Source organism: Lytechinus pictus, chromosome 10 (assembly GCF_037042905.1).
Source record: "Lytechinus pictus isolate F3 Inbred chromosome 10, Lp3.0, whole genome shotgun sequence".
In the NCBI taxonomy this organism is placed as follows: domain Eukaryota; kingdom Metazoa; phylum Echinodermata; class Echinoidea; order Temnopleuroida; family Toxopneustidae; genus Lytechinus; species Lytechinus pictus.
The window spans coordinates 19046231-19055829 of record NC_087254.1 but is presented as its reverse complement, the minus strand read 5'-3'; positions in this window follow the sequence as shown (position 1 = coordinate 19055829).

The window sequence follows — 9599 nt, the reverse complement described above, 5'->3', positions numbered from 1 at the left end:
TATCTGTGTCAATGTATATCTATGTGGATCAAGAACTTGGCTTAAGAATGTAAAATATGTCTCTTTGAGCGTGTTTATATAGGGACATTCTGAATTAGCCAACATGGAAATAAATAATACTTTTGTGTTTACACAGAAAATTTAAGAGGTAATACTTTGTGTTTACAAAGAAACTTCAAGAGGTCCTTCCAAATATGCCAATATCCATATTGGATTCTCTGTATAAAGATGACCCTTATATAAGCAAGAATGGCAATATTCCCGCCAGTTTGGCCATTGTGTGAGATATACCTTCCCTATAACAGGGCCAAACTGTAAATCCAGAATTGTAATTACTTGTGAGTATATGATGCACTGATTTCACTATTGTGATGTTATTATTCCTTTTTTTTTGCAAAAGTAAATTTAAACGGGGGATAATACTTAAAAAGTTTGGAAGTTAATGCTGCTTTTCATTTATGTATAAAGTCAAGACTTTGGGAAGAATATGTATTATTATGCATTTCATAACATTTTCCAACGCCGGATTTTGGGTGAGAGTGTTTGTTTATTCTTTTATTTGCTAGGGTTATTATTATTATATTATTATTATTTTTTTTTTTTGGGGGGGGGGAGAATGAGATGTACAATGATGAAGAAGAAAAACTAACCACATCCACTCAAAAGATAAACCATACAGACAAGTTCAAATAGGAAATACGAAAATTCAAATAAATGCAAACATTTAGCAATCACAGATGTGTTAGGAAAACAAAACACATGTAAAACCTTCAGACATACAGTAGCAATAATAATTTGACCTATCTTTTCATCTAATCACTTCTTCCCTTATCCTGGTCCTCCCTTTGCTATTCGAGACCTTGAACTCGAATGAGACAGACACACACCAGTGATGATATTAATTTGTTGCAGTTTGTGATTATTTGCGTTGCGGAATGGACGAGTAGATTGCAGTCGTGTTTCATGAGATGTTTCTGCAGTGATCATCACCAGTAAATATTCTGTACACCAATCAGATGCAAGAATTTCAGTATAGCTTACTACAGCTTAAAGAAATTTTCTGACAAATGGTTTCATGTGATTCTCCCCCGCCGGTCCATGTTCATTATGCGTAATATCCGTATTGACCAGACGACACTGGTTTAATTTCTGCTAAAAAAGTTTACCCGCCAAATCCCTTCTGACGCCCAGGCTGACGTGTCTAATGGTGAAATTGTGACAAATCGCTTCAAAATCGAATTATGGTTGAATGAATGAAAACACTTTGCATTTACATACATGTCAAGGAATTGATGATTAATTTTGATATTTTAGTTGCACTTTGCTGTACTTCATCAAGTGTGCTGGATGAATTTTTAACAAACTTTTAAAAAGAGAGGTATAAGTGAGATGATCATCCGTATTCATTGAAATTGGCCTTGTCCATGTTTATGAAATCTCTGCTATCACCAAAATGCAAGAACAACAAAACAATCACTAATCGATGTTCAGCGAAGCGCGCACATCAGTTTTTTTTTTTCAACTGCATTAATTTCAAATTAAAAAATGTTTCCCCATAATCGAGGTCTAAATATAACACGTTTATAACATGCACCTAAAATATTTAAGGACTGATCTGATTTTAGGTAACGCCCCAATAAATAATAGGTTTTGTTTTCTTCACCCAAAATTTGTTTTAAAATATGGTGCTGAGATCAATGTTATGTTGCCTATATACTTTCCCCTGTATTCTCATATCTTTGTTATTTCATAGCAGATGATGCAGGGATGGAGGAAATAAATCCATGATAAATAAGGAAGGGGTGGATGGAGGATAGAATAAAGAGTTGTAAGAGAAGAAAGAGAAGGGGGAAATACGAGATGAAATGAAGGAGAAAGAAGGATGAAAAGGAAGGGAATAAGGAAATAAGGAGAAGAAGTAGATATTGGATGAAACGAATAAGAATCAGTGGCGACATAAATGATATATGAAGATTTGAAGGTCAATCTCTTTGGAGTCCAGTGATTCGTACTTCTCAACGTCAAATTTAGTAAGACTTCCTCAATATGGGTGATGTTATTCAGGGGCAAAAGTAGTTGGACCGCCTTTGATCTTTGGAATAAACTGAAATTCCTGATAAATCTATATACTAAAAATAGTTAAGGGTATGAGTACAAACACCTTCCGGTTCGCTATGAAATAGAACCTGCTCTCATGATCTCATCATCCATTTTTTTAAAATGAAGTTGAACATTTTTCAACAATATCTCACCAAGATTTTTTTTCATTTTTAGTTTTTGTTGTTTGCGTTGAAATACGAAAAGGATGGAAGACAATAGACGGAAAAAGGCTGGCGTTGGCCGCGTCGTTTTACCCTAAATAGACTGGGCTATTTCGACGCCTAAGAAGACGGGGGGGGGGGGGCTAATTTTTTTCTCCGCCCCCCCCCCCCTTATGATCTCGGCCGTCGATCACGCGATCGCGAAGAAAATTGGCACGCGCGTTACCCATGGCATAATCTACAAAATGGTAAGATCAAACATAAGATCTGCGAAAGATCTCATTGCTGATTAATTACGTTAATTCATGCGTAAAATCAAGAGTTTGCTCTAATTAAATAAATGATGCCCCTAAAATGCTAAGTTTTGGTTCACAAAACTCTTTATAGGATTCTGATCAAATGGGGGTCGCAAAAAGTTGCGCGAGACTTAAGAGTAAAAAAGTCACCGAGCGACGCGGTAAAAAAAATTTGCGCGGCGGATTTATCACGAAAAATGTCGAGGGGGGGGGGGCTGAATCAGCCCCTAGTCTAAGTTAAACCCGACTTTGGACATAATCTATTCACATTTAGTAACCATGGTAACAGCTTATGAATATCTTGTCATGCATGTATACATGGGATATGCTTATATTACATAAACAGCACTATCATTTCTCTCATCCTTTTGATAAGAACAACGACGATTTTTGTATACACAAATTGGGCTATTAAAGAGGATAAAGTTGAGAGTTGAGAAGCTTCCTTCAAACCAGACAGAGATGGAATGATATTGATAGATATGAGAAATTTGAAATCTTCCAGGCTGGGGAGGGATTCTGTTCGACCGATAGGGTAATACCGAGCTTCCGTTTGAGCCAAACACATTTTTGTCCACATTTTGGAGCTATACTTAACCCAGGACCCTTTTCTTTAAGGGTCGACGGAAGGAAGTTCGTAAAGCCATGGAGCTAATGTGCATTGTTAAACAATCCCATGCAAAACGAAATGAAACGGAAACATTGCAGTGGTTTCAGGAGGGGACATAAGATAAGACTTGATTGGAGAATAATCATTATAACTTTTATTGTTTTCAAAGCAACAAAGACTCATGCCGACCAAAGTGTTTCGTTTTCTATTTCTATGTTAATTGGTAAGATTATATGGGCGATCGTAATTGTATTCAAGACCTGTATTATATATAATATCCGTCCCTTTTTTGAGCCTGGGTATAATCAATTGCAAGCTATGTGCAAACAATAATGTCCTAATGAAAAAAATGCCAAAATTCCTGGTCGCCGAAAGTTGTCTTTTTAAAGACAGTATAGGGGGGAGGAGGCCCCATCAGGTTCCGGTGTACTGCTGTCCGTGCGTGTATATTCTAAGTAAAAAGCTAAATGACTTTGACCGTTTTTTCATTGATGGGAATCTTCTTCACCACCACAATGGTTATTTTACCCCTATTTTACCAATACTTTCTTTATACAGTGCGTATCAAAAAAAAGTTTACACTTTGAAAAAGCCATGGGAATTAACAAATATACAACATGTGGGTAATTTTTTCACATATAATTTTGGGTTTGGGTCTCATCTATCCAATGAAAGTAAAAGTTTTGACAGAATGTTACACTTGAGTGAGCACTGTCCATTTTTGTGAAGCTCGTAGAAATCTGTTTGCGCAGAAAAGGGGAAAGGGCGAAATCAAACTTACCCTGCGAAACATTTCTCATGCATTTTCCTTGCACTTTTAGTCAATTGAAATAAAACGGATACATTCAAGCATTTTGTAACAGTTTTGCTACCCAAATTGAAATTTCAACACTTAGTAAGCACAACCTTTACCCTTTTTGTGCCAGCTGGATCTGAGGACATAACTGAATCTGAACAAACGTTTATATCAGACATCTCCAGTATTTTTTCACTATGTTTTTATCATTTAAAGTTGGTTAACATTTCATTTTTCGTTTAATACTTGTTTCTCCACATTTTTCCCAAGCTTGACAATGATCAACAAAATGAAAATCAAGCCTAAGCCATTTCATGTAAATCACAGGTCAGTGTAAAGTAAATATCGTCACGATGGCCTCGGTGTGTGGGGGAGTGGGGTGGGGCGCAATCAGTGGCGTACCTAGGATTTTCCACAGGGGGGGGCAAAACCGTCCACCAAAAAATTTGACAAGCAAAAAAAAAAAAAGGTCTTCGATCGCAAATAAAGGATTTCGTACCAGAAAAAAATTGACAAGCAAAAAAGAAAAAAAAAAAAAAAAAAAAAGGTCTTCGATAAAGTATTTTCGTACCAGAAAAAAATTGACAAGCAAAAAAAAAAAAAAAAAAAAAAAAAAAAAAAAAAAGGTCTTCAAGCTCGTCAGGGGGGCATTAAAGGTCTTAAAGCTCGTCAGGGGGGGGGGCAAAAAAGGTTTCTCAAGCCCGTCAGGGGGGGGCAAAGATACGTTTTTGCATGGGTTGTGACTCGTCAGGGGGGCAGAGTGCCCCCCCTGCCCCCCCCCCCGTAGGTACGCTAGTGGGCGCAATGCACTCTTCGAAGTGGTTTGGGCAAGGAAACAAGTAAAAAAGGTAAAAGATATCTTCAAATCAATTTTACTAGCTAAATTCCACGTGTTCTTCATGATTAAGGTCTACTTTTATTTGCATAACTATTTCAAAGTTCTGCACAAATCATTTTTCACTAACTTTCCAAAAATCAGTGGTGCGCAATCAAGCGGAAATATTTTTCGACAGTTATATCGTCATTTGCTTAGATGGATCTGTACTAATGTTAAAATGTGGAAAAATCTTTGGGATATAACAAATGTATAATTTTACAGGATTTTTTGTGTAAACTTTTTTTTGATACGCACTGTAGAGTTGTATTTTTCATTGCTTCTCGAGTTGGCTGCAAAGTGTAGTTGTTGTAATGATTGGAATTATTTTTTTGTCGCTAATTTTTTTTCTTCTAAGGGGGGAGGGCAGGAGTAGGCGGCAGGCTTGATGCGTTGATTTGATAAAAAAAAGCTTCACCATTTAAAGCATTTTTGTATTGCGGACACACACATCTGGGTCAATTGGAGAGGATAGGCCTATATAAAATGTGACATATCAGGATGTAAATTCTCATTCCCCCTCAACCTTTATATCATGCAATATTTTGGCCATTTCAATGATTTTGGATTTTTATATATAAAATAATTGAAAATATGATTCATTACTGTAAAAAGAGTAAAAAATGCATTTATGGTCTTGTCATCTGGAAATACCAACGTGCGAAAAAAAAAATCGTTATTAAGTTATTTAATAGGCCTTCGAAATAGTGGTTTATGTATGGTCTATAGCTATTTAGAAACACTGTTCTCATTGTACATGCATATTTTCGTTGTGTGATTCCCCTTGGAATATACTGTCATCTCTTGGTTTAAATATATTCATGGAAAAAGGTAAAAGCTTTCTAAGATCTTAAAGAATATCCCGCAAGCCATTATACCTAAAGCTTGTGATTATTGTAATGGAAAGACGTCGTCTTGAAATGAACTCTCATCAAAATGACAGATGGATGGATTTTGATTACTCTTCATTTTCCAGGTAAAACCTCTCTTTCGGTGTCTTATTTCTTGACAGTTTTGCTGGGTAAAGAAAGTTGCCCTTTAAACATATCCGTTCGTGTGGCGAGTTTCGTACGATTATTCAGAAAAACTGTCCGGAAATAAGACATAATATATATGTTTGGGAAGGTTAAAACGCGTCAAGATTATCTTCTATTCTCATTCCCCTTCTTACAATTCTTTCTCTTCATCTCTGTTTTTTTTTCTTCTGTTTCTCATCAGTCTCCTCCCCTCTCTCTCTTGCCCCCTTCCCTCCATCAACTGTAAGAAAACATTTACGCTAAAGACCACCGCACATGCACCTTACGATTGGTCTGCGACCAGATTTTGGAATAAAACGTAATAGATTTTGATGCTAATATTGAGAATGGAATATATTACTGTGTAATGATTTAAATCATCTTACGAATGCCTGTGTTCAACTCTGTGGCTATGCTCTTATCCTTATAAGAATAACGTCATAGCAATCCTACGATTGGCTACGATTTAAAACTAATTTGGTCTTCAATTCGAAATAAAGGCTTGCAATTATCCAAAAATGTTATATTAGTATTCTTTCAGTTAACGAGGACCTCAGATGAAAAAAGATACTTTTCATTTAAATTTCAAGAAAATGAGCAAAATGCGATTTGTTCCAGAATCGGATCGTGGACCAGTCGTACGGTGCGCTGTGGCATTATACCTCGCTCCCACTGACATGCGATCCTTTAAAGGACAAGTCCACCCCAACAAAAAGTTGATTTGAATAAAAAGAGAAAAATCCAACAAGCACAACACTGAAAATTTCATCAAAATCGGATATAAAATAAGAAAGTTATGACATTTTAAAGTTTCGCTTAATTTCACAAAACAGTTATATGCACATCCTGGCTGGTATGCAAATGAGGAGACTATGACGTCATCCACTCACTATTTCTTTCGTATTTTATTATATGAAATATGAAATATTCTGATTTTCTCCTCATTGTCAAGTAATACACTGATTAATTCCTCCCTGAACATGTGAAATTAGCATTGTTTGATACTATATGGTTCAGTCAAGTTGGTCCTTTTTGTCAAATCTATAAAAATGAAATATTGTTTAATTCAAACAATAAAAAACATAAGAAATAGTGAGTGATGGACATCATCGACTGAGTCACCTAGTTGTGCATATCACTGTTTTGTGAAAAATAAGCGAAACTTTAAAATGTCATAACTTTCTTATTTTACATCCGATTTTGATAACATTTTCAGCACTATGCTAGTTTGATTTTTCTCTATTTATTCAAGTCAGCATTTTCCTGGGGTGGACTTGGCCTTTAAGAAAGCCACTATTGGCCTTTCGTAACTGATCGCAATTTTTTTTTGACCATTCAAAAATTTCTACGATCAATAGAATTGCCATGACTGATCTAATATGATTTGATGCGATCTGATATGACCCGACGTTATCACTACGATTATTACTCCACGATTGATTGAGACCACAGTTTTAATCATAGTGTGAATCGCGACAGTGGGAACGGAGTATTAAGTCACACCAACGAAACAAACTCCAAACCGACCGATAGTAAGACATTTGAAATAACGTAATAACTTTGATCGGTCTTGGTCTGTTTCATTGGTGTGACTGTAACATAAAACATCATGACTAACGCCCGAACCCTAGTCTGTTCCCCCACCTGATCTCACCCCTCTCTTCACTTTCTCTGCAATCTGGAAGGAGATATGGATATTATTTTCATATCGCTTGTTAATACTCATGTCGTGTTGGAATTCCCTCATCTGGTTTTTGTTACATGAGTTGTGATTCTGACAGTTTTACATCTATTCCCCAGTGAACGCAGAACTATATGCTTACATCATATTATTTTTGTGAACGAGTTAAGACAGGAGATCTCAGTATATAAATCTATTTAGCTAAATGATTTTGTTTCTATCTCTCGTCATTCGTTTAAGCTCGACAGTATTTTTGTTAGTCTCGATGCATGATTAATGGGAAGATTATACCTGCTTTCTCCTGATCGAGCTTCTGAATGCAATTACATGAAAGAGACATTGATGTTCTACTCATATTATGAAATAATGGTACTTCTTTCGATCCTATGTAACTGGCGTTTAATTCTAAATCAGATTATGTTTCTTCATGTTCATTTTCATTCCCGTCAAAATTGGTAAACTTTGCAGAAGAAATTAGTGATGTTAAGAAGCACCTAAATGCTTATTATGCTGATCATTTTGTTGTTCGTAGGGTAGTGCATAATTTACGAATAGCTTTCTGGAATTACCCCCAAGGTGTATCAATAATAATGCTAAAAAGAACATTAGAAAAATAATGTTGTTACCTGTTTTGCCTAAAATGGTATCCAGATAGTGGACTGAATGAGGAAAATAAGGAAAATTGTTAAGATTTATTTGTCAAAAAGGTGAATAAACTTAGAAAAACAGGAAAAAATTAAGGAGAGCTAAGAGATGACGAACTAAGATTGTACTTTCTTGTCGTCAAGATGACACGGAGTTAACCTCGTCTCCAGGGGAATGAGTGTTCAACACATCGCGATCTCGGCCAGCAATCTGGGCACAAGGCTGTTTCATCCTATTTCCTGGGACCAAGCTGATACATGACAACAGATTCACGGAGTAATGTTTAACCAACGGGTTTTTAAAACCATCACAAGAAGGAGCTAATTTTCCAGTAAACTCGCATTAAACCCGCCCATACATTCATGTCAGTGACGGGTTGTGTAGGATAATTGAATAATTCGCTGAATTGTCATCATCCTAATAAATCCCCCACACGAATGGCGTATAGGGGTCATCGAAAAAGGAAAATCAAGGAGGTACATAATCACTCAAGATAATAAGTGATTAAATGTTTAATTAACAAGGCAAAGATAACAAAGATTATTGTATTTTATGTTCCTTTACCTTCGAACCTAATCCTGCCCAACTACACCGGCTGCCCCCCGGGGCTGGGGGGGGGGGGTGGACGTGTCAATACGACCCATATCACCCTTTAAAGACGGAAAATAAATTCAATAAATTGAATACAAATTGTAGGCGGTAGATTAAGAATATCGTATATTTCTAGGATTATCATTAAATTGGGTAAATTAATTATCTGTGTTGTATTTAACATTGTAATCGTTGAGGCAATTCTTGCTTATCAGAAGTCTACAGGAAACATATAATTTACGCATGTCGTTTACTCACAACCATCATCGAGTTATCTTATCATTGATATCCCTCTTTTTTTGCTAACTTATTTTTTGTAATGAGGTTATGACTGACATGCAGTTAAACAGAAGAGGGAGGAAATCTCTCTTATGGAACTACGAAAATACAATATTTGAAATGAGATAAAGAATTTCGTTCATGAATTGATGTATTGTTCGGCGGAGTGGTTTAACGTGTTGAAAAGTAATGGCAAAATGTATTGCAATTTTTACCAGTATGTTTATATACTAACTCATGTAGGATTATGACATTGGGATCTGCATTAATTCATTGCAGGCATGCCTTACTTTGGCGCAAATCGAACTTTACGTGGCAGTACATGATACCTCCTAAATATCCAAGCGTTAACATATACCAAATAAATATGTTATCAAATTATTTAGGGCAGATACTCCTTCAGGCCATATATAATGATTATGTATTCATGACATATTTCTTCCTCCAATTTGGGATTTGTGATTTGTCAAGCTTTTTTTTGTTTACTCACGCGGTATATTGCTTGAACAGAATGATTTTCTCCATTTTTTGTATATCCTACAAATGTTTT